General features: G+C 40.9%; 1 pseudogene; it reads left to right on the forward strand.

The window, feature by feature from the left end:
• The first annotated feature begins 2,461 nt into the window (after positions 1 to 2,461).
• Positions 2,462 to 24,440, forward strand: part of LOC140458338 (Ig heavy chain C region, membrane-bound form-like) — a 33,901-nt pseudogene continuing 11,922 nt past the window's right edge.

Below are 24,440 nucleotides of genomic sequence, written 5' to 3' on the forward strand. Positions count from 1 at the left end.
CAAAGTTCCTCATGGGAGACTGGTTAGCAAGGTTAGATTTCGTGGAATACAGGGAGAACTCGCCACTTGGATGCAGAACTGGCTTGAAGGTAGAAGACAGAGGGTGGTGCTGGATATTTGATTTTCAGACTGAAGGCCTGTGACCAGTGTTGTGCCACAAGGATCAGTGCTGGATCCACTGCTATAAGATTTGGATGTGAACACAGAAGGTATATGTAGTAAGTTTGCAGATGACACCAACATTGTAGGTGTTATGGACAGCGAAGAAGGTTGCCTTCGAGTATAACGGAATCCTTGGCCATTGGGCCAAAGGTTGGTAGATGGAGTTTAATTTAGATAAATGCAAGGTGCTGAATTTTGGGTAGGCAATTCAGGGCTGGGCTTACACACTTCATGGTAATGTCCTGGGGAGTGTTGTTGATCAAAGAAACCTTGGAGTTCATAGTTCCGTGGAAGTGTAGTCCCAGGAAGACAGCATAGTGAAGAAGGCATTGAGTATGATTCCCTTTGTTGGTCAGAGCATTGAGTATAGAAGTTGGGAGGTTATGTTGCGGCTATACAGGGCACTGGTTAGGCCACCTTTGGAATATTGCGTGCAATTCTGGTTTCCCTCCTAAAGGAAGGAAACTGTGAAACTTGAAAGAGTTCAGAAAAGATTTACAAGGATGTTGCCAGGGTTCGAGGGTTTGAGCGGCAAGGAAAGGCTGAAGAGGCTGCAGCTGTTTTCCCTGGAGCATTGGTGGCTGAGGGGTGACCTTATAGAGGTTTGTAAAATCATGAGGGGCATAGATGGGGTAAGTAAGGTTTTATTTGTTTAAAGGCAAATGTCACATTGATGCTCCAGGTGTGATGCAACTGGTTAAACCACTCTGCATTCAGCCAAACAGAATTCACTTAAACACTACAGTTGAAACTCAAACAAAAGAAAGTGGCATGAAGAGTAACTAAAAAATTGGAAAACATAACTGACTACTTGATACAGTAACTTACTCATTTCCTGATCCAATGCTGTAACATCTCATTAACACACCCCTTGGCAAAAAGGTAAATTCAAACTCATATTCTTACAGGCGGAGGGAACAACATCCAGAGAAATGTCCGAGTGCTCAGTGAGGAATCATTTACTGAAGCTTGCAACCTTCTGATACTCAAAACATTTTGGGATTGCTGCAGCTAAACCAAAACTATAAGAACCTGTACTGGAGAACTGGCCACACCTTTTCCATTGTTAAACTGCTTTTAAGAAAAGCCTACGGGCACGCTTTAGCACCTCTGACTTTACAACCTCTCTTAAAAAAACACAGGTCAAAGTAACTTTTTAAAGTGACAGCATACTCACACCAACACACACCACACTACCCTGACCCCCTGACGCACACACACGCATTCCGTCTTTGACTGTCTCTCTCTCTCTCACACACACACACACAGAGGCATTTTCTTCTCTCTCTCTTGCTCTCTCACTCGCTCACTCACTCACTCACTCTCTCACACACACACTGTCAAGCATAGTGTTTCTCTCTCACACACACACTCTCTCACACACACACACGCACTGAGATATGGTCTTTCTCTCTCCCTCTCTCTCTCTCTCTCTCTCTCTCTCGATCTCTCTCTCACACACACACACAATGAACTATTATCTTTTATTCATTTTATGCGTTATGGGTATCGCTGGTTGGCCAGCATTTTATGCCTGTCCCGAGTTGTCATTGAGAAGGTGGGGGTGAGCTGCCGCCTTGAACTGCTGTGGTCCACCTGCTGTGGGTTAACCCCCAATGCCATGAGGGAGGGAATTCCCGGACTTTGACCCAGTGACGGAGAATGAACAGCGCTATATTTTCAAGTCAGGATGGTGCTTGACCTGGAAGGGAACTTGAAGGTAGTGGAATTCCCACACATCTGCTGCCCTTGTTCTTCTAGATGGAATTGGTTGTGGGTTTGGAAGGTGCTGTTTAAGGATCTTCGGTGAATTTCTGCAGTGCATCACGTAGATAGTAGCAGCAGTGTTTACTGAGCATGTGTGGTGGAGGGAGTGGGCACTTGTGGATGTGGTGCCAATCAAGTGGGCTGCTTTTCCTGGATGGTGTCAAACATCTTGAGTGTTGATGGGGCTGCACCCGTCCAGGCAAGTTGGGAGTATTCCATCACACTTCCAACTTGTACATTGTAGATGGTGGACAGGCTGCAGTATTCCTTGCTGCAGTATTCCTAGCTTCTGACCTGCTGTTGTAGCTACTGTGTTTGTGGCAAGTGCATTTGAGTTTCTGGTCAATGATAACCTACAGGATGTTGATATTATGGGATTCAGTGATGGTAAACCATTGAATGCCAAGGGACAGTGGTTGGATTGTCTTTTATTTTTGATGGCAATGTTACTTGCCACTTGTCAGCCCATGCCTTGATATTGTCCAGATCTTGTAGTATTTGAACATGGACATCAGAATCTGAGGAGTTGTGAATGGTTCTAAACATAGTGCGATCATCGGCGAACATTCCCACTTCCGACATTGTGATGGAGGGGAAGGTCATTGACGAAGCAGCTGAAGATGGTCGAGCCAAGGACACTACCGTGATGGGCTCCTGCAGAGAAGTCCAGGACCTGAGGTGACTGACCTCCAACAACCACGACCATCTTCCTATGTGTCAGGTATGACTCCAACCATCAGAGAGTTTGCACCCATTGATTTCAGTTTTCCTATGATTCCTTGATGCCACACTCAATCGAGTGCACCCTTGATGTCAAGGACTGTCAATCTCTTCCTTACCTCAAGCATCCAGCTGTTTTGTCCATATTTGAAACAAGGCTGTAATGATGTCGGGGATTTACTGGCCCTGGCAGAACCCAAACTGGGCATCACTGAGCAGCTTATTGCTGAGCAAGTGCTGGTTTATAGCACTGTTCATGACACTTGCCATCACTTTACTGATGATCGAGAATAGACTGCTGAGGCATTATGTAGCAGGATGGAAGTTGTCCCTTTTTTTATGCACAGGACATCCCTCGGCAAATTTCCGCATTGTTGGTTAGGTACCAGTTCTGTAGTTGTACTGCAGCATTAATAAGAGTCAAAGATGATTTCATTTTAAAGCCCTTAGTCTAAAGCTATTATTACGTGACATTATACGCACATTGCATCAATTGTAACCATGCATTATTGCATCCTGTTTCAGTCCATTTACTCCTGCAACCAAATCCCTCCATCTTACATCATCCAAGTTGTGGCAAAACATCAGCAATTACATTTTCTCATCCTGCCATGTGTATCATTTTCAAATTGAATGGCTGCACTAAAAAGCTCATTGTAAACCATCTCGAAGTGGAGCCCTTACATTTCTCCAAAAGCTTTAATGGGTGATGATCAGTGCATACAATTGTCCAAGACCTATTACTGGCAATATAAATGTCGAAAGGTTGGAACACCAAGCTCTAGGTTTCCTTCTCAATCGTGGAGTATTTCTGATGAATATTGAATTTACTGAAGAAGTACCCAATGGGGCTTACTATCTTCTCAACGTCGTCTTGTAAGAATACAGCACCAACACCCACTTCACTCACATTAATAGCCATCTCAAGTAGCTTTGTATAATTAGGCGTAGCTAACACTGGGAAAATAGTTAACACAGGTTTCAGGTTGGTAAATGCCTTCTGACATTCTACTGTCCACTAAAATAACCGGCACTCCTTCAGTTAGTCAGTCAGTGGAGCAACCACACTATTTCAATTTGGTCCAAACCTCTGGTAAACCTGTTCACTGCCAGGAATCATAGTCCTGCTGTCTTTGTCAATGTCCATTCAGTGTTATCAAAGCCGAAATACTCTTCATTCCTTCGGATAAATGTACCTGCCGGTACCTTCTGAGCAAGTCCAAATTACAAATATAAGTTGCTTGTTCTGCATTTTCAATACAGTCTTCGCAATGTGGAATCGTATGTGAATCAGACTTGGCAACTGCATTCACTTTTCAATAGTCTGCACACAATCATCTGGCTTTGGCATCATTACTTTGACTGAGCTCAAGTTGCTGCAACTCACTTTGATGCTGTTGTTGTTGGAACATGCATTCAGCCTGTCTTTGAACATAAGCCAACTTTCTTTGTTATAAGTCTATAAGGATATTGCTTAATTGGAGCCAGATCCCCTGCTCAATTTAATCATTCCCTAAAGTTTGACACACAGTTCAAATATGTAGTAGCTGAACTCTGACTCAGTAATTTCTCCTTATTTATTTTCGGGGGTTCTCTCAGCTTATGCCCCAACACTCATTCAAATGGACTGAATGTGGGAAGTTCATTTAGTACATCCCCACTGGTAAGATATAGAAATGGAATTCCTTTATCCAGTCGTTTGGATTGTCTTGATGATAAGCCCTCTATATGCTCTTCTCTAAGCTCACTAATGTTCTTTAAAATTTAACGTCATCTTTCTCACATTCCCTTTCAATCCTTTTTGGTAAGCAGTGGATAAGCTACCCATAACTTCCATGCATATATTCGAAGTACAATTTGACTCTTGATCTGATTGTATCTCTGTGGGTGGTCTTTATCGAGTTAAACATTGGTGTACCTTTTCTACAATCCTTCTAGCAGTGGTATTGCACAAATGGAATGGCCTCTGAATAGCGAATGGACTCATCTATTACTGTTAACAACCACTGATTCCCACTTTTTCTGTGTGTAGTGGTACTACTCTATCAAGTAAGACCCTTGTAAAAGGTTCATCAAATGCAGGGATGGGTGTTAAAGTTCCTGGTTATTATTATTTACATGACATGTAACCTGACATTTATCGGTTGCATGACATGTATGACATTTTTGGCAATTTTTAACTCCACCTAAATGCAGTCCATGCCAGTAAAGATGTTTGTGTATTTTAGCGTGAGTTCTTCTCACTCCCACAGTGGCTGATGTGCTACCTGCCACACCTCCTTTCTATAAGCCACTGGTAGGGAATTTCTCCCACTTTTCCATCTGAACGATTGTCTCATCAAGACATCATTTTAAAGTTACTAACATTTGGGAATACACTCAGATTCTTCTTCGGTGTATACATTTCAATGCAATTGCTTCAGGTTTTCAACTTTCTGTTGTCGCTCAGTCAATTTCTCTGAACTAAAAATATCGATTTGTTCTCCATCTGTTCTTGTTTTGTCTGAGCCATTCAATCAAATATTGCTGATAATTCTGCTTTAACTTGCTTTTCTGTACTCTTTTATTTCTTCTCCTGTTTCAACTGGTGACTTTATGACCTTGTTATCTCTCTGTTAATGTTTTCCAATTCTTTCATGATTCACATGACAATGATATTCATTGTATTTATTTAGAACATGAGATAATCCATCCATACATATGTTGAATTATTGCGCTCTATTAGAATGATGACTAAGTTATTGATTTTTACTGCCCAATTTCAACAGCAGACCTTGTCCCAACAATAGTCTTCACTTCTGACCGAGAAGTCGGTGTTTCGGACAGGACCCTCCATGGAAGGCTTATGCCCGAAACGTTGACTCTCCTACTCCTTGGATATGCTGCCTGATCTGCTGTGCTTTTCCAGCACCACACTTTTCGACTGTGTATAACTGTAACAATGCATCCCTTCTCCTGTACTCGAAACATCTCTCAATGAAGGTCAATATAACATTTGCCTTCTTTACTGCCTGCTGCACCTGCTTGCGTACCTTCAGCGACTGGTGCACAAGGACATGTGGGCCCTTCAGCAGACTCCCCTCTCCCAATTTGCAGCTAGTCAGGTAGTAATCCACCACCTTCCTTTTGTTTCCAAATTGAATAACCTGACATTTATCCAAAATAAACTGCATCTGCCATTGATTGGCCCGCTCACCCAATCTGTCCAGATCATGCCATAGGATCTATGCATCCTCGTCACAGTTCACCCTCCCACCCAACTTGGTATCATCTGCAAACCTTGAGATGTTACATTTTATTCCTTCATCCAAATCATTAATATATATTGTTAACAGCTGGTGTGCCTGTGGCATCCCACTAGTTACTGTCTGCCTATTTTACACGGGCCCCTTCAGCCCTCCTCTGTTTCTTCTCTGCGAATCAGTTTTCTATTTATCTCAGTCACTTACCCCAAACCCATGTGCTTTAATCCTGTACAATGACTTCTTACATGGAGAATTGTCAAATGCTTTTTGCAAGTACAAATATTCCATATTGACCAGTTCCCCTTTGTCAACTCTGATAGTTCCATCTTCACAGAATTCCAATAGACTTGTTAAGCATGTTTTCCCCTCCATAACTCCATGCTGACTCTGTTTGATTTTGCCACTGCTTTCTCAATGCTTTGCCATAAAGGATAAAGGATTTGAGAATTTTCCCCACTGCTGTTCTGAAGCTTACTAGTCTAGAATTCCCTTTCTCTGTACCTCTCTTTCTGAGCGTTGGAGTGTCAATAACTGCCCTCCAAACTGCAGGGACTATACCAAACTCTAAAGAATCCTGACAACCAAAGCATCCACTATCTCTAGAACCATTTCCTTAAGTACTCTGGGATACAGATTTATCAGGCCCTGAGGATTTATCGGGTTCAATCCCCTCAATTTACCAGCACCATTTGTCTACTAATATTGGCCTCCCTCAGTTCTTCACTCTCACTAAACCTTGCATTCTCCAGGATTTCTGGTACTTGATTTGTATCTTCGAGCCAGAGAGTCCTAAAGCACAGGGACAGGTCGCTTGTCCCAAACTGGTCCATACTGACCAAATTGTCCACCCATGCTAACCCTATTTCCCTGCATTTGGTCCACATCCTTCTAACCCTTTCCTATCCATGTATTTGTCAAAATGCCGTTAAATGTTGTTAACGTACCCACCTCAACTACTTCTGCTGGCAACTCATTGCATACGCGTGTCAGCCTCTGTATAATCAAATTGCCCCTCAGGTTCCCTTTTGTACTTTCCCCCGCTAACCTTAAATTAATGCCATCTAATCCTCGATTCCCCAACCCTGGCAAAAAAGACTGAGTGTATGTCTCTCATAATTTTGTACAGTTCTATTATATCCCCTCTCAGTCTCCTAGACTGCCAAGAAAAGAAGTTCTAGCTTGTTCAGCCTCTCCTTATAACTGAGACCACAGAGTGCAAGCAACATTCGTATAAATTTCTTCTGCACTCTTCCCAGTTTAATAACATCCTTCCTCGAGCAAGGTGACCAAAACAGAACATATGCTCCAACTGCAGCCTCAACAACCTCCTGTACAACTGTCGTTTTTTGTGAAGACAGAACTAAAGTATGCATTCAGTTGCTCAGCTGTTCCTTTGTCCTTTGTTATACATTTCCCCATTTCTATCTGTAGGGACCTACATTTGTCTTCATCAATCTCTTTCTCTTCACGTCCTGTAGAACCTTGTAGTGTCAGTCTTCATGTTCCCTGCAATCTTACTTTCTTTTGTACTGTGTTTTCCCGATCTTCATCAATCCCTTGGTCCTGCTTTGCTGAATTAGAAACTGCTCTCAAACATCACACCTATTATTTTTCTTGGCCAATCTCTATGCTTCTTCCTTCAATTGGATACTATCTAATTTCCTTTATAGGCCATAGATTGGTCCTGTTACCCATTTTGCTTTTGTACCAGACAGGAATAAATAGTTGTTTCAGTTCCCCCATGATTTCCTTGAATATTTGCCAATGCCTATCTACTGTCACACCTTTAAGCAACTTCCACTAATCTATCAATGCCAACTCATGCCTTATATATCTTCATAGTTTCCTTTATTAAAATTCAGCACCCTAGTCTCCAAATCAGCTGGCTCACTTTCCATCTTGATAAAAATGTTTTATCCTGTCATGGTCACTCTTCCTTAAGGAGTCTCAAGCAGCTGGATTGGCAATGATTCCCTTCTCATTACACAGTCCCCCGTCTAAGATGGCCTGCTCTCTAGTTGGTTCATCCACATGTTGGTTAAGAAAACCATTGCATATGTAGGCCAGGAATTCCCCCTAGTAGATATTGTGGCTAATTTGATTTGTCCAATCTGGATGCAGATTAAAATCACCCATGATCTCAGATGTCTCCATATCATTAGCTTGCCTAATTTCCTGTTTAAGGAGAAAGTGAGGACTGCAGATGCTGGAGATCAGAGCTGAAAATATGTTGCTGGAAAAGCGCAGAACATCAGGCAGCATCCAAGGAGCAGGAGAATCGACGTTTCGGTCATGAGACCTTCTTCAGGAATGAGGAAAGTTTGTCCAGCAGGCTAAGAAACAAGATAGGGAGGGAGGGACTTGGGGGAGAGTCGTTGGAAATGCGATAGGTGGAAGGAGGTCAAGGTGAGGCTGATAGGCCGGAGTGGGGGTGGGGGCGGAGAGGTCAGGAAGAAGATTGCAGGTTAGGAAGGCGTTGCTGATTTCGTGGGTTGGGACTGAGACAAGGTCGGGGGAGGGGAAATGAGGAAACTGGAGAAATCTGAGTTCACCCCTTGTGGTTGGAGGGTTCCTAGGTGGAAGATGAGGCGCTCTTCCTCCTGCCGTCGTGTTGCAATGGTCTGGTGATGGAGCAGTCCAAGGACCTGCATGACCTTGGTGGAGTGGGAGGGGGAGTTGAAGTGTTGAGCCACGGGGTGGTTGGGTTGGTTGGTCCGGGTGTCCCAGAGGTGTTCTCTGAAACGTTCTTCAAGTAGGCGGCCAGTCTGCCCAATATAGAGGAAGCCACATCAGGTGCAGTGGATGCAGGAAATGATGTGTGTGGAGGTGCAGGTGAATTTGTGCGGATATGGAAGGATCCCTTGGGGACTTCGAGGGAAGTAAGGGGGGATGTGCGGGCGCAAGTTTTGCATTTCTTGCAGTTGCAGGGGAAGGTGCTGGGAGTAGAGGTTGGGTTGGTGGGGGGAGTGGACCTGACAAGGGAGTCACGGAGGGAGTCGACTTTTTGAAACGCTAATAGGGGAGCGGAGAGAAATATATCCCTGGTGGTGGGGTCCGTTTGGAGGTGGCGGAAATGACGACGGATGATATGATGTATATGGAGGTTGGTGGAGTGGTAGGTGAGGACCAGTGGGATTCTGTCCTAATGGCAATTGGAGGGGCGGGGCTCAAGTGCGGAGGAGCGGGAAGTGGAGTAGATGTGGTGGAGGGCATCGTCGAACTTCCTGTTTAATACTATTCCAACATGACCACTGCAGTCTTGGGGTCTCTGTATGACACCCACTAATGTTTTTTTGTCCCTTGGTATTTCACAGCTCCACCCACACAGATTCCACATTGTTGAACCTGATGTCCTAAAAAGAGATGAACAAAAATACGTGACCAGGAATTGAGATATTTCTGCTCAAATATTGATCTTGGTTTGATGCTAATTAGCCTTGTCGACTTTCAATGAGTAAAATTCGTAAAATCTGGGACCGCCAGCAGAAGGTGATGAGCTAGATCATTTGTGGAATTGCTTTCTCAGTAAATGAACATAGATACATTTTGTTGAGTTTTTCGGAGTAGATGACAGTGCTTCTCCAGTAGGTGGAAGTGAGGGCTGATAGTAGATCCTTCACCCAACACCTTCACTCATAAAAAGTTAAGGCACACAAAAGATTGACTGAGGCTACTTAGTTTAACATCAGTTATTGAAAAATATGGTGGAGTCTTTAAAAAAGAATGTTACAACAGAAAACTGAGAATGGCTTTACAAAATGGAAATCTTGCCTGATAAAAGTATCAGAATTCTTGGAGAAAATGGAGGAAACCGTGATTGTAACATGTTTTGATTTTCTGAAGATGGTTGATAGCACCCATGCATAAGATTACTGAATAAGAAGATTACTGAGAGAGGATCCAACGATCCACCTGACCCTCTGGCTCGTGATGTGGAAATTAATCGTCTAATTAATGGTGCCAGACGATGCCTGGGACAACACCTCTTTATTCAACTAATGTCAGCAATATACATTAACAATGTGAAAGGCACAAACTGTACTTTTATCCAGATCAGCCTGTTTTATCTACAGTCAGACACAACTTAAAATTCAGACCATTGCACAGAAGATAGATGAGCGCTCACAAGAGTGGAAATGATTTTGTTTGATAAAATAATCCATCGTAGACTTCCTCAGAGCAAATCATGTTAACAAACTAGTTCTTTTTTGTGTGTGGGGGGTAGTGCACGAAATGTTACTTTAATCCGATTGATGTGAACCATTTGCACTTCCAAAGTTATTTGAAATCGTCTATCACAGTAGATAAGCCAGTAAATTTTACAAATCATTGAACAAAGGGGACAATCTTTTTTGGACTCGAGGAAGATCCATAGTGATATTTTGTAAATGTTTGGAGCTGGGATTGTTTTCAAATTTGGACTAAGACATTGGCGCATTTTCTCTATGGTGGGGGATTTCAACAATAGGGAACATGTTTTTACAATGAGAGGAGAAAATTTTAAAAAAAATATCAGAGACAGCTTTTTACACAGCGAATGGCTTTTGTGTGGGATGATCTTATAACCTGTAGAAGACATTTGGATAAGTAAATGAATATCAAATGTTTGGAAGGCGATGGGCCAAGTACACACAGGTGGGATTAGTTTAGTTTGGGATTATGACTGGCATGGACTGGCTGGACCGAAGGGTCTGTAACCGTGCTGTATCACTACATGACTCTGTGACTATTTATCAATTATTCTCAATATTAAACAGTGCTGTAGTGATCCTCGAATGAACTGTTGATGTTTAGGTTGTGTCCGAAACTCTGCGAATATTTCCTTCAATGAGGGGAGTGACTAGTTCTCCAAGTTACATAACTGAAAAATAAACTTTTCTCCAGCATTGTTGTTGAGTCGATTTGTTTTTTGCGGAGGCGGTGGTTATGGTTTTCAGTTGGCTTTCCACCAACTGGTCAACAGTGAGACAAAATATCTTTGATCCACTGCAGAAACTCCACCTGCTTCCAGTAAATGAAACTGGGAACTCAAGGAGCTTTTCTGCAGTCAGTTTAATTGCTGCCAACTATTGTATCTGGCCTATTAAAGGGAAAATGAATAAAATAAAGTAAAATCCTACCAAACAAACGATATTTTCCCATTTACTTACAATGGATACATTTCCCTTGGCATTTCTTCTTTAAAAAGGAAAGTCACTAAATACAGCATTCACTGTATGACTGTCAGAAAACAGGACATTGAATGCAATGACGTTCTGGTTAGTTCAGCCTGTTTATTGAGTATCTTTAAAGCTCCTGAATATGAAGTTAATGGATCCAAAATCCCACATTGCAGTAACATTTGTTATCATCTCAAAGTAAATTAACAAACTTGAATTGGTTCAAACTCACATCACTTGTTACACCATTCTCTGATTCATGCATCTCATTAAAACTGAGTCGGCCCTTTATACATGGTTAACACTGATGTCGTGTAACCGCGAATTTTTACTGATTTTTATGAGTTATCTGCCCCTGTCAGAGCTATCAGTGAGCAGAGAAATGTACTGTTTATAACCTACATCCGTGGTAATGATTATTGTAATATTCTCTAATTTAACCAAACTTTCCTGATGTACCCAGACGGTTACCTGCAATGGTTTAGATGTTGATGATTTTTTTAAAAAACGTATGGACTGTCCTGTTCTAGTTCATTAGATGCTCTTTCAAAAGTTTACCTAGGTTTTATGTATCACTGCCAACTCACTTTTTGTTTCTCAGGCACACAGCTTTCCTTTACTATGCATTTTAGGGTCAGAGCAACTTGAAAAAAAAGATGCAGGGAGAGACATTCTGCAATGTAAGGAGGTGCTTCTAACCTCAGGGTCCAAACTGTTTAGTGACACACACTCACATTCTGAACATAATCACTTTTTGGACATGCTCCCTATTCGGTTGCCTAAATTGAATTTAGAAATGCAGATTAGAAATGGTATGTTATTTTCTAAAGTGAGAGAGACTTTGAGTGACAGCAAAAATAAAGTCACTAATTTTGTTGCTTAATAATATTATTGAAGTTCTTTGTAGCTTTATCTGCTTGTGGTGGAATGTAGAATTAAAGGGAGTTAACTTCTAATTGAATATTCAAAATATAATCAATTTGGACACGCTCTATGTTCAGTTGTCTAACTTGAATATTGAAATGTTTAGTATGAACTACATGTTATTTTGTAGTGGGACAGAGACTGGTAGTGTCCTGGGAAAACAAGCTCAATTGTGTTACTAGCTGGTAATATGTTTGAACTTTGATTTTAGTTTTATCTGCTTGTGAATGAATGTAGAAATAAAGGGAGCTAACATCCGAATGAATTAGTTTTTTTAAAACAAAATACTTGCATCTATCATGTGAAACAGTCCTGAAGCTACTCAATTTTACTTCCACCATTTAAATAAAAACACTCCCAAAGAAGCTATCCAGCAAAACAAATATCCCAAGATGTGTATGTGTCCATGTTTAAGCAAAACCTCATGTAAATACATGAGCCCATGTGTTAGGGCTGTGCAAGCTGATACCAGGATCCAGTCTGAGCCTCCAGCAGGAAACCAACAGGCGGAAGCTGTAAGCCTGCCCCTTCTGATGGCCATATAAATCCTGAGCACTGGACCGTAAGTCAACACTCATGGGTCGGCTCTGTTTAGAAAGATCTTCACAGAACCGCTTCCCACAATTTATCAGAATTATTGTGTCGACAATTTTTCTCAATTTGTCACTGACTTTCTTATCATGTGAGTGTTTTTTGTTCAAATCTCTCTTTGTTACTGTCTCAATGTTAGTCTTCCGCAGGAATGTAAAACACTCAGCCATCATTTAATCTTCATTAATGCTCATGGTTTATTTGTTTTCTTTTTAAAAGTGTCCAGTCGGAGATTGTTTTGACTCAGGAAGAGGCAAACACTGGCCATCCCGCAGACAGCCTGAAACTGACCTGTAAAACCAGTGGGTTCAATCTTGGCAGCAACTGGATGTACTGTGTCCGACAGGTTGCCGGACAGGGTCTGGAGTGGCTGGTTCGCTACTATAGTTTCTCCAGCAGTAACTATGCACCAGCGATTAAGAATCGATTTACTGCGTCCAAAGACAATTCAAACAACATTTTCACGTTGGACATGGGGAACCTGAAGATCGAAGACACCGCCATCTATTACTGTGCAAGAGACCACACCGAGAGGAACCAGGTCTGGACTCATTCAAAAACAACTGGAGGGAATATTTTGTCAATTCCACCATAAACTGACGGTCAGTAAGAGTTTTAAATACAATTATACCAACTGCGATCTGAAGCAGACCTCAGGCTGCCTTTTACAAAACTATCAAAGAGGAAATGTACCATTTAAACTGGCAAACTGGTGACACAATGGGACAATGTTTTAGGAATGTCATATGTACTGCTAACACTTCCATCAATTAAATGGTCGGACAAATGTTAGTTTTAATATATCTGACATCTCAGGAAATCACTGCTAATTGTTATGTCATCTATGGCATTAATTCTAAACATGATCAGTATTAAATGGCTCTTTCAAATGAAAATTGAAACCTTGAGTAAAGAACAGAGAATGAGTGTGTGTACTGGTCTACATCATTGTGATACGACAGTGTTGTACACAGCGACATCCTCATACAATAACCACTGACAAGTGTTTATCTCAAATTGGTGATTTCTACCATAGCAGGAGCGAGAAATAATGTGAGATGCAATTTAAACACAATCCAGTCGTGCTAGTTTGTACAAATGTATATTTTTTTTCTACATTCATCGTGTTGATTGTCAAGTTAAACGCAGACCAAACCTGGAAATGTATTCCAAGCTTTCAAAATACAATGAAGAGTAAAAGGTGAAATAATGCACTGAATCATTTTTAGAGGAGTCTGAATCACTGCTTTCTACGAAGTGAAGAAATTATCTGCATTTTACAGTTTACAGTCTGTCATAGTATTTGACACAACGTGACTCACAGTGATATAGCTGGAGTGACATTGCAATTATGACCAATACAAACACCTATTCAGCCTCCATTGTTTGAAACTAGTCAGTGATTACTTCTACAAACCGTCTTAACTTGCAGTGCAGTATTAGTTCTTTGCGGTTTTATGCCAGTATCAGTATTTAATTTGTAAAAGTGTTAGGTAATTATCGATACACCAGTTAGGGATTTTGAGAATCCGCTTATGTGTTACTCTGTGAAGTCTAAAGCAGTCTTAAAATTTATCAAGAATGATCAGAATTCACTTGCACAATTATGTAATGAAGATTTGTCGTGACTTTATTTTGCCTGTGGTTCTGAAAATTTAAAATGATAGTAGATTTTTGATTTGTTTTATGCAGAGCTAGTTATTTTGTGACCCAGTCCAGAGAATGTAACATATTGACTATCTTGAATACTGGGGCCAAGGGACCATGGTGACAGTGACTTCAGGTAAGAATTTTAACTTTCTTAGTGACTTTTTAAAAACTTTCTATTCATGTGACTAGATTCTGAATTAAATGAAACTCAGATTCTGTGCTGAGTTTTGTTTGGTTCGGATTGATTTTTGTTCACACTGATTATAGACTTCAGTTAAGGCTCAGCAAATAGTTTAAATGGTGATGATGGAGTCAGTTGCTCGGTGTATCTCTTTTTTTGGTCAGATGGGCATTCTGTGTGCCTGGGTTACTTGAAACACCTAATGTCTCTTAATCTGTCAGCTATAAATAATGTTTAATGTTAGTGACACCCTGACTGTGAGTTTTATTATCAACAACAAACGCTAAGAATTCAAAGATATTCAAGATATTACGAAACATGATTAAAACATGCTAAAATATCATTATTCATTTCTTCCATATATGTTCTTACCATGATTATATTTTCTCATTTATTTTGTTATTTTTGTTGATGACAAGTAGGTTAGAAACTGTCATACAATTTTCTTGAGGTGCTATATTGCATTAGATTCTGAGTTTGTTTTACTTGATTCTGTTGAATTGAGTTGATTGGAGTTTGGCTTTGCTTTAGTTGATTCAGTTTGAACTGTGTTGACTGGATTCTGACTTTGATTTTACTTGGTTTTGTTGAATTGTGTTGATTGGCTTTTCAAATTGTTTTATTTGATTCTGTTGAATTGAATTGGTTGGATTCTGATTATCTTTCATTTAAATCTGTTGTTTCGAGTTGATTGGATTCTGATTTTATTTTCCTTGATTCTGGTGAATTGAGTTGATTGAATTCTTATTCAGTTTGTGGAATTGATCTCGGTTTCATGCTTTCTATAATTGGTGTTTTCTTTCTGGTGAGGAGAATGTCTCTCTGGATTACTTTTTATTACCATTATTTGTGAATTTCTTTTGTTTTTCATGAATCATTTCTGCATTTGTTAAACTTATATAATACATTTTTCTCTGCTTGATTGAAAATATTACTTCCATTTGTAATGGTCTGAAAACCAACTTAAGGCAGAAACCCAGAAGTGTGAGAAATGACAAAAGCGAGTTTTTAATGTATTAACTTTTTAAAAAAATACTCAGTTCTAATTGTAACCCATCTGAATTTTGTTTTGAGTAGCCTTGTTCAAAATAAAATTTGGGACTAAAATCTGAAACTGCAGAATTGATCAGATTATGTAATTGAAACTAACTTAAAATTATAATGTTTGTGCCACCCTGACTAATTATTATATTTGTCTATTCAAGTAATTGTGTTTTGACCATGAAGTGATTAATCAATATATGCCTTCAATCGCTCTACTGTGTGCTGCACAAGATTGTCACGATCAAGAAGGGTGTGCAGGTCGGAAATAAATTGAACTGTTGTCAGAAACGTTACAGCTTTAAGTGTTAAGTCCCCTCACAAACAAGGTTGTTGTTATGACTTGTTATTTCCATTCAATGTAATCATTAGTTTGCTGGATTCTGAGCAGCTTTGTTAGACTTCAATTTGGGTTTTTTTTTGTGAGGTTACATCATGTTCTTGGTTCTGTTGAAAATGTTTGCAGAGCCAGTTCTGCTGAAAACACACAGTGTTGTGATCTGGGGATCGTTGATCTGTTGAGGAGGGACTGTGCTTGGGTAACATTAAATGTGTTATATTTGGGAAACCGTTTCTGGTTTCTACATTGTTTTTGCAATGTTAACATGGTTGGTGACAGTGAACCGCTCCAGGTTCCTCATTCAATGCAGTCAGCATGTGAGTTGAAATTTTATAAAGCCTATTATTAAGTGAAAGGCAAATTGCAAAGATTTTAGAAATGAAGGGAAAACGGATACCTTCGGGTGCCATTTTTACTTAAAAGTAATAATTAAGAATTAATCTAATCCATGCTTTACAATCCAAATTCAGAACTCCACTATCGAGTTCAATCACAAGGCCTGTCTTTAAACAGATTACAAGTCATAGAGAAAGATAGATAGAATTTGAAAAGTCTAATGTTCTAATAGTTCTTGCTCTTGAGCAAAAATGCCATGACTGTGTTATAATTGAGAAACAAACAACTTTCAATTCCGCTGCACACTGCATACATATTTTTCTGGCTGGAAAAGATCACTGGCAAAGACCATTTGGAAATTGTGCACAATTCTATGAAGAACAGATCCGTTTCACTGCTTTGATCAGTTTCACACGTAACTTGAGTTAATTAATTGTTATGTCCCTGATTAAACTGGATTTGCAGGATAAAAATAAAACATTTACTGAATTATTTAATCTGCCCAGTGCTTTAGTTGTTCCCAATCTGTGCATTTTAAATAACTAGTTACATTTTACAAAAAAAAATCAAATGAAGAGTCATTCTTTCGGAAACAACTGCTATAGTGAATTATGTGACCAAGGCCACATTTCGAATTAATTAAAATAATCCACCCATGAACTCGCAGGGCAGCATGGTGGCTCAATGGTCGGCACTGCTGCCTCACAGCGCCAGGATCCCAAATTCGATTCCACCCTCGGGTGACTGCCTGTGTGGAGTTTGCACATTCTCCCTGTGTCTGCATGGGTTTCCTTCGGGCCCTATGGTTTCCGACCACAGTCCAAAAGATGCGCAGGTTAGGTGGTTTGTGCAATTTAGCACAGCCATCGTGTTCAGAGATGTCCAGGTTAGAGTGTATTAGTCAGGTTTTAATATAAATTAGGGGGAATGGGTCTGGGTGGGCTACTTACTGTTCAGAGGGTCAGTGTGGAATTGTTTCGCCAAATGGCCTGTTTCCATACTGTAGGAACTCGACTCTTAAAACCATGGGAGTACTTGCTGCAAACGCAGAGAATTCATTTTGCATCAATGTATTCAGACGTATGCAGAATTCACAAATATGCAGAAGACATGAACTAAAACATAACAGAGCACATTGTTTATTCAGACACTGAAAATAGTGTAATATTTATTTTAATTAATATACTTGACTGATTTATTGCAATGTAGCGATCGGAAGGAACCTGCTCACATTAGTTAAGTGTGACAATCGTTTAGATTAGATTTCCTGCAGTATGTATCGGGTCATTTGTCCCAACAAGTCCACACCGACCCTCTGGAGAGTAACCCACCCAGACCCATTCCCCAACCCTATATTTACCCCTGACTAATGCACCTAAGACTATGGACGATATAGCATGACCAGTTCACCTGACATGCACATCTTTGGATTGTGGGAGGAAACCCACACAGACACAGGGGACATTGTGTAAACTCCACATAGGCAGTCACCCGAGGCTGGAACCGAGCCTGGGTACCTGGATCTGTGAGGCAGCAGTGCCCACGTTTACTTAGACATCTGTTAAAGCGGGCAACTCCAGACAAAAGCATGTTTTCAATTCATAACTTTTTAAACATTTTCGTTCATTAAAAGCAGTAAACAAGAAAATGACCTTGCCCTGATTCCTTCAACAGAAATGCTTTTCACACTGAAATGCAGTATTGAACTTATGCAGTTCATGCAAAATCTCCACAGTTCAAGGAACCTTTTAAGACTATGTAAAAATAATTTAGAAAATAATCCATTTCCTCCGGATCTGTGCTTTACTTGGCGATATTTCCCACCTCAATAATTTTATTAAATACAATGACTTATTAAGTTTATTAACTCAGTGGTTATTTATGTTCATTATGAACACATTCTCGTTCACATTAATCCTCTGGTTAGTTCCTGTGATGAATGTTCAATTACAGTGAATATATTTGACGTGAGGAGTTGAGCAATGTATCCTCTAGGATTAAGTCTGTTGTACAGTTTGTTTCAGTGCTATCTCTGACTAACTTGTCAACGGTCCTGACCATTTGTAAATTGTCCAGTTCGGATACCTGAATCTCAGACAGTTCAATTTCATCTTGCACTTCAAAACCACTTTTATCGACCAGAAATACAATATTCGATTTGGTGCCTCAGAATTTAGAGCCCTGACTAAGTTGTTCCAATTAGAACGAACGTTTCAGGAACAAAAGGCAGATAGCAAGAGTTTTGAAATTGGTTGTTGGCAACAATAGATATTTGATTGAGTGAGGCAGAGGGAATTATGCTGCATATTATCTTTGTGCCTCAGTTATGCAGGACATGTTTTGTGGCACAATGTAGAATCAGATTTTTTTGCATCTCATTATTTGAAAACCTATTATCTGCTTTTAATGTCACTGGCAGCTGTCCTACTACACTTCAAAACATTTCAATCTTTTTTCAAACTAAGTAGATAATCTGGTGCAGCTTCATTCACAGGGGAAAGAGGAAGGGAGTTCGAAGTTGGAATCCAGTGACAGTGAATTGATGGCAATGCAATTCCTAGTTTTATTCCTCTTTAGTTCCCATAGAGATTGAACAATTTGTAACTGCTATCAAAGTATTCTTGGATAAATGTTGAAATGTTACTTTCATTGTACAAACATTCTGGAACAATTCCTGGTTGTTGTAAAGTGTTAATAACTAACCTGGTTTATGTACTGTCAAAACAGGTGGGCTGTGTTCTCCGAGATAGTGTCGAGCCCATTGTGTTCAGGTCTGTTATGATGTTGTAGTATAGTCCTTGATTCTGTGCCAGGTGGCCTGTGTTCACTTACAACCTGTTAGAGAGGTATGTAGCACCAACTCTTATCAGGTTACTTCAGTGCAAGAAAGCAGATTTAGATGTTTGGGTGTTTGTTGGAATTCCACTCACAAAGGCCAGTGAAATATATTCAATCGCTGTCCTGACTTGTGTCTCTTAGATATTAAACAGAATTTTGGCGGTAAGCAGCTTTTTCAAGATCAATATTTGTTCACAAGCTTTTGGGCATCGCGAGATGGGGTTAATGGAGTAAGTGCTCAAAGAAATCCCAGCTTTTGACTTGCTGTTCTAACAATATCATTTATAACTAATCCAGAATGAATCATTTTCGAAGCAAATTTGATGAGATTATGCTTAGGCTGTTTTTCTTTACATTAAACATTTACATTTACATTTATGGGCGGCACGGTGGCACAGTGGTTAGCACTGCTGCCTCACAGCGCCAGAGACCCGGGTTCAATTCCCGCCTCAGGCGACTGACTGTGTGGAGTTTGCACGTTCTCCCCGTGTCTGCGTGGGTTTCCTCCGGGTGCTCCGGTTTCCTCCCACAGTCCAAAGATGTGCAGGTCATGCTAAATTGCCCGTAGTGTTAGGGGTAGGGGTAGGGGTAGGGGTATGGGTGGGTTATGCTTCGGCGGGGCGGTGTGGACTTGTTGGGCCGAAGCGCCTGTTTCCACACTGTAAGTAATCTAATCGAATCTAATCTAATCTAAACCAGTGCTGTAGTTGAATTTGATTGTTCAGGTGGGGGTTCCGCTGAATCTTGCAGCAGATGGAGATAGCTTTTCAGTTGGTCTTCAATTGCTATCTCAGACCATCCAGTACCTCTGCTAAGAATTCTTTTTCCACCAGGAGTCAAGCCAACGTAATCACTGTTTATCTCAACAGGTTGAGCTCTTGTGTCAAAAACATGAAAACAATTTGGTGAAGAGGGGATCTCTGGGTGCGAAAGGTTAACCTTGCCTTCTCTCCACAGGAGCTGCTAGACCTGCTGAGCTTCTTCAGAAATTTCAGTCTTTTATTTTGGTTTTATAGCATTAAAGTTTATTGTTTCATTGAAAAAAGTTCTATTCGATTAAACACGTTCCTCAGAGAAAAGATGCATTTGAACAAATTGCGAATGTTCAGAGATATTAAATATCAGAGAATCATTGAATTTGAGCACCCTGATCTCGAGCTGTAGTTTCACAAGAAACTATTATGAAGTAACAACACACTCCAGAGTGCAGTGTCTGCTGTAATTGGGTGGAAGTTATTTTGATCACTCAGATAGAGAATGTCAATGATCCCATTCCAAATAATCAACAGAAGTTTTTTTTTAAAGCATGTGTGAAATAATTAATTTGTTGAAATATTTTAATAAAAAGTGCTCACGCCAGTGCTAGCTTAATGAATGACACAATGATAGGAAGGTAGGAGCAAGAGGAGGGCATTCAGCCCCATGTGCTGTTCCACCACTTACTTAGATCATGGAGCAGCTGTGAGATGAATCCACAGGCCTCCCTTTGGCTAAAACTCTTTAACACCTTTGATTAACAAGCAAAAACTATCCCAGATTTACTGATTCGACTGCCCATAACAAAGGGAGACACCATTTCTGAAAGACATTCCTGTGAGTACTATGACACAATGAGGCTGGAATTAATTGCTCATGAAAGTAAACTTTAAATCTCTGACAATTTCCAATTGAAACATCACAATCATCATATTTCATTAATTTAACACTATACTTCCCTGGAATAAAGAAATATAATGTGTGATTGCCTTGCTAAAAATGAGGGATGCTTGATTCCTATTATATGATTAAGAAATAGCTCTGTTCATTCAGTGAAAACACACAAATCACACAAAAGGAAATCATGTCATCTTGTGTAGACACACAAGTGCCTCAAATAATTTTCATTCTTCCGGTAGTTGTTTGAATCTCTAGACAGGTGTGGAAGGGTCAGACTTTTTATATTGCTTTGAGAAACCAGTTATCATCCGTCTATTTGAATTGCTGATGTTTGTGTGGTATTAGTACATTCACAGCGCTGGTAGGAAGTGATTGAGGAAGAGGAAACGGGCAGGGAAATAGTTGAGAGTCAAGTTGAAGCCTGATTTGGAGGAAAGCTTTCAGGAGAAGCATTTACATGCACGTGCGCCCTTATCCTCAAGGATCACACTTTTGGAACATGCTGCCGAAGGGACATGTCAGCATGCAAATTGGTAGGTGAAGAAGGCACACTGGCCCCTCTAGAAGGCTATTCCATTCATGGGATCATCACTGATCTTGCTGCTCACCAGTCTTCCCAACAATCGATAACATTGAACCTGATTGTTTACTGTTCAAGAAAAGAATGGTGAACCTTTGGAATTCTCCACCACAGAAATTGATTGAGGACAAAACATTAAATTATTTCAAGAAGGAGATAGATTCCTTCAATCCTTAAAAAATGCTACAGATATGTGGGAGAAAGGGAAACAGGCTACAATATTGGTTGAAAGCCATGAAAACATTGAATGGGACATGGTTTGTAGGTTTGTAAGTTTGCACGTAATGCCAACATTGGTGGTATAATTGGCAGTGAAAGTTATCTAAACGTACAAGGAGATCTTGATCAGCTGGGCCAATGGGCTGAGGAGTGGCAAATGGAGTTTAATTTAAATGAACACGACGTGTTGCTTTTTGAGAAGATAAATCAGGTCACAACTTACGGAGTTAATGGTAGGGCACTGGGTAGTGATGTTGGACACAGGGGTCTGAGGGTCCAGACTCATAGAGTCTTACGGAGTTAATGGTAGGGCACTGGCTAGTGACATTAAATATAGGGCCCTGAGGGTTCAGACTCATAGAGTCTTACAGAGTTAATGGTAGGGCACTGGGTAGTGATGTTGAACACTGAGGGCCCTGAGGGTTCAGACTCATAGATTCTTGAAAGCGTTGTCTCAAGTAGCTAGTGTGTTGAAGGTGTTTGGCACATGTATCTTCATTGGTCAGAGCACTGAGTGCAGGAGTTAGGGCTTCATGTTGTAACTGTCCAAAACATTGGAATGAACTGCCAGAGGAAGTGGTAAATGCAGAGATAGGTCCAACAGTAGAAGACATTTGAACAGCTACAGGAACTGGATAGGTCTGGATGGAATGGGCCAAAGGCAGGCAAGTGGAATTTATTTCATTTGGGAACTCTGGTCAGCATGGATGAGCTGGACCAAAGGAACTTTTTCTCTGCTGTACGACTTTATGACTCAGTGACTTTATGTTGGAGTAGGCTCAAAGTTGGAAGCTGGTGAGCAAGTGAGGGGCTAGATTGGGCATGTGGGAGAATTTGGGATGGTAGGCTGTGAGGTGTTGGCTGGCTGCTGGGTAAGCTTGCATGCACTCTGTCTGGCAAGGTGGCATCAAGCTAAATGGTAATGGTCACAGGATAATTTGTTCGAATTGTGCTTGGTAGGTGAGGGGTAGTTTGAGCTGAAATACAGGAGGTCTGTCTTTGCCAGGCAGGTTTATGGAGAGGTGGGCAGGATGCCATGCTGGTTAGTGTAGAGGTGGGCAGAGTGCCAGGGTTTTTCGGGGGTGGAAGGTCACTGTAATGAAGTGACAGGTAGACGTGTTGTCAAAATGCAAAGCTCAGAGTCTGGCAAAATGGTAGGTTGTAAAGCACAGATGCTAAAGGAGCTAGGATGCAATGTGCAAAGGTTGATTTGGGTAAGATGAGAGGTCAGTGGTCAAGTGCTGAGGTCATGTCTTGGGTCATGGGCTTTTGTCAGAGGTTGTGAAAATGATGGTGCCAGGTCCAGTCAGGGCCAGATTCACCATGGGCCAGGTGCAGGGCGGCAGGAGTGTAAATGAGTGAAAGGAATTGAGATCATATGTCCATCTGGAATATAGAATATAGAACATTACAGTGCAGTACAGGCCCGTCAGCCCTCAATGTTACGCTAACCTGTGGAACCAATCTGAAGCCTATCTGTACAACACTCTTCCATTTTCATCCATATGTTTATCCAATGACCTTTTAAATGCCCTTAAAGTTGGCGAGTGTACTATTGTTGCAGGCAGTGTGTTCCATGGCCCTACTCCTCTCTGAGTAAAGAAACAGCCTCTGACATCTATCATCTATGTCCTCTCCTGCTAGCCATCACTATTCAAGGAAAAAGACTTTCACTGTCCACCCTCTGTTTATCTTTTATGTCTCAATTAAGTCAGCTCTCAACCTTCTTCTCTCAAACAAAAACAGCCTCAAGAGCCTCGTCTTTTCCTCATTAAACCATCCCGCCATACCAAACAACATCCTGGTAAACCAAAACTCCTCTGAACTCTTCCAAAGCTTCCACATTCTCTCTATAATGTGGTGACCAGAACAGTACACAATACTCCCAAGTGCGGCCACACCAGAGTTTTGTATAGCTGCAGTCTAACCTCGTGGTTCTGAAACTCAGTCCCTCTATCGATGAAAGCCAACACAAAGTATGCCTTCTTAACAACTCTATCAAACTGGCTGGCAACTTTTAGTGATCTATGTGCATAGATACCGAGATCTCTCTGCTCAGCTACACTGTCAATATGGATTGTTTTGGATGTGTTTCGTGTGATAGGGGTTGTGTGTTCTGGGCATGAATGGGTGTATAGCGTAGGGTTTGTCAATGTGAGTGCAAATTTAGTTCTAGACAGAGTAACTGCAGTAGTTAGTCTGAAAGATGCGGTTTGGTGGTGAACTGCGTGTCAATTTCATAGTTATTTAAGTTAAAGATTACTAGTTCATTTCTCAAATCATATTTACGTAAATACTCAGCTGTAACACTCCAAAGTCTCTGAACCTTAATGGTCTTCCATTTTTCAGAGGCCTCCAGAATTCAGATAATTGTAAATTAGATGTTTCAACTTCCAGACAATTGGCAAGAGTTCAGCCGTGACAGCCATCCTCCCCGTCCCAGTGCTCAGCTCCTGCCTGTGCTGCTGCTGCAGTGACCTTCCTCCCAGACAGAACATTCTGCCTTGCATTGATAAGTGAGGAAGGCTCACTGGACCTGATTTCCAAGTCTGGGGACAGCAAACACGAGGGGACACAACTTTAAAGTGAGGGGAGATAGGTATAAGACAGATGTCAGAGGTAGTTTCTTTACTCATTGAGTAGTAAGGGTATGGAATGCTTTGCCTGCAACGGTAGTAGATTCGCCAAGTTTAAGTACATTTAAGTCATCATTGGACAGGCTTGGATGCTGCCTGAACTGCTGTGCTTTTTCAGCACCACTAATCCAGAATCTGGTTTCCAGCATCTGTAGTCATTGTTTTTACCTCGGCATATAGACGTACATGGAATAGTGTAGGTGGGATGGGCTTCAGATTAGTATGACAGGGCAGCGCAGCATCGAGGGCCGAAGGGCCTGTACTGCACTGTAATGTTCTATATTCACTCTGATTTCTCTCCGGGGGTACTGCCAGCGGTTGGTTATTTCCAGCAGCACGGTACCTAGTGGGGCAGCACGCTGGTTCCGTGGTTAGCGCTGCTGCCTCACAGTGCC

The sequence above is a fragment of the Chiloscyllium punctatum genome, chromosome 33 (genome assembly GCF_047496795.1).
Source record: "Chiloscyllium punctatum isolate Juve2018m chromosome 33, sChiPun1.3, whole genome shotgun sequence".
Taxonomy (NCBI): domain Eukaryota; kingdom Metazoa; phylum Chordata; class Chondrichthyes; order Orectolobiformes; family Hemiscylliidae; genus Chiloscyllium; species Chiloscyllium punctatum.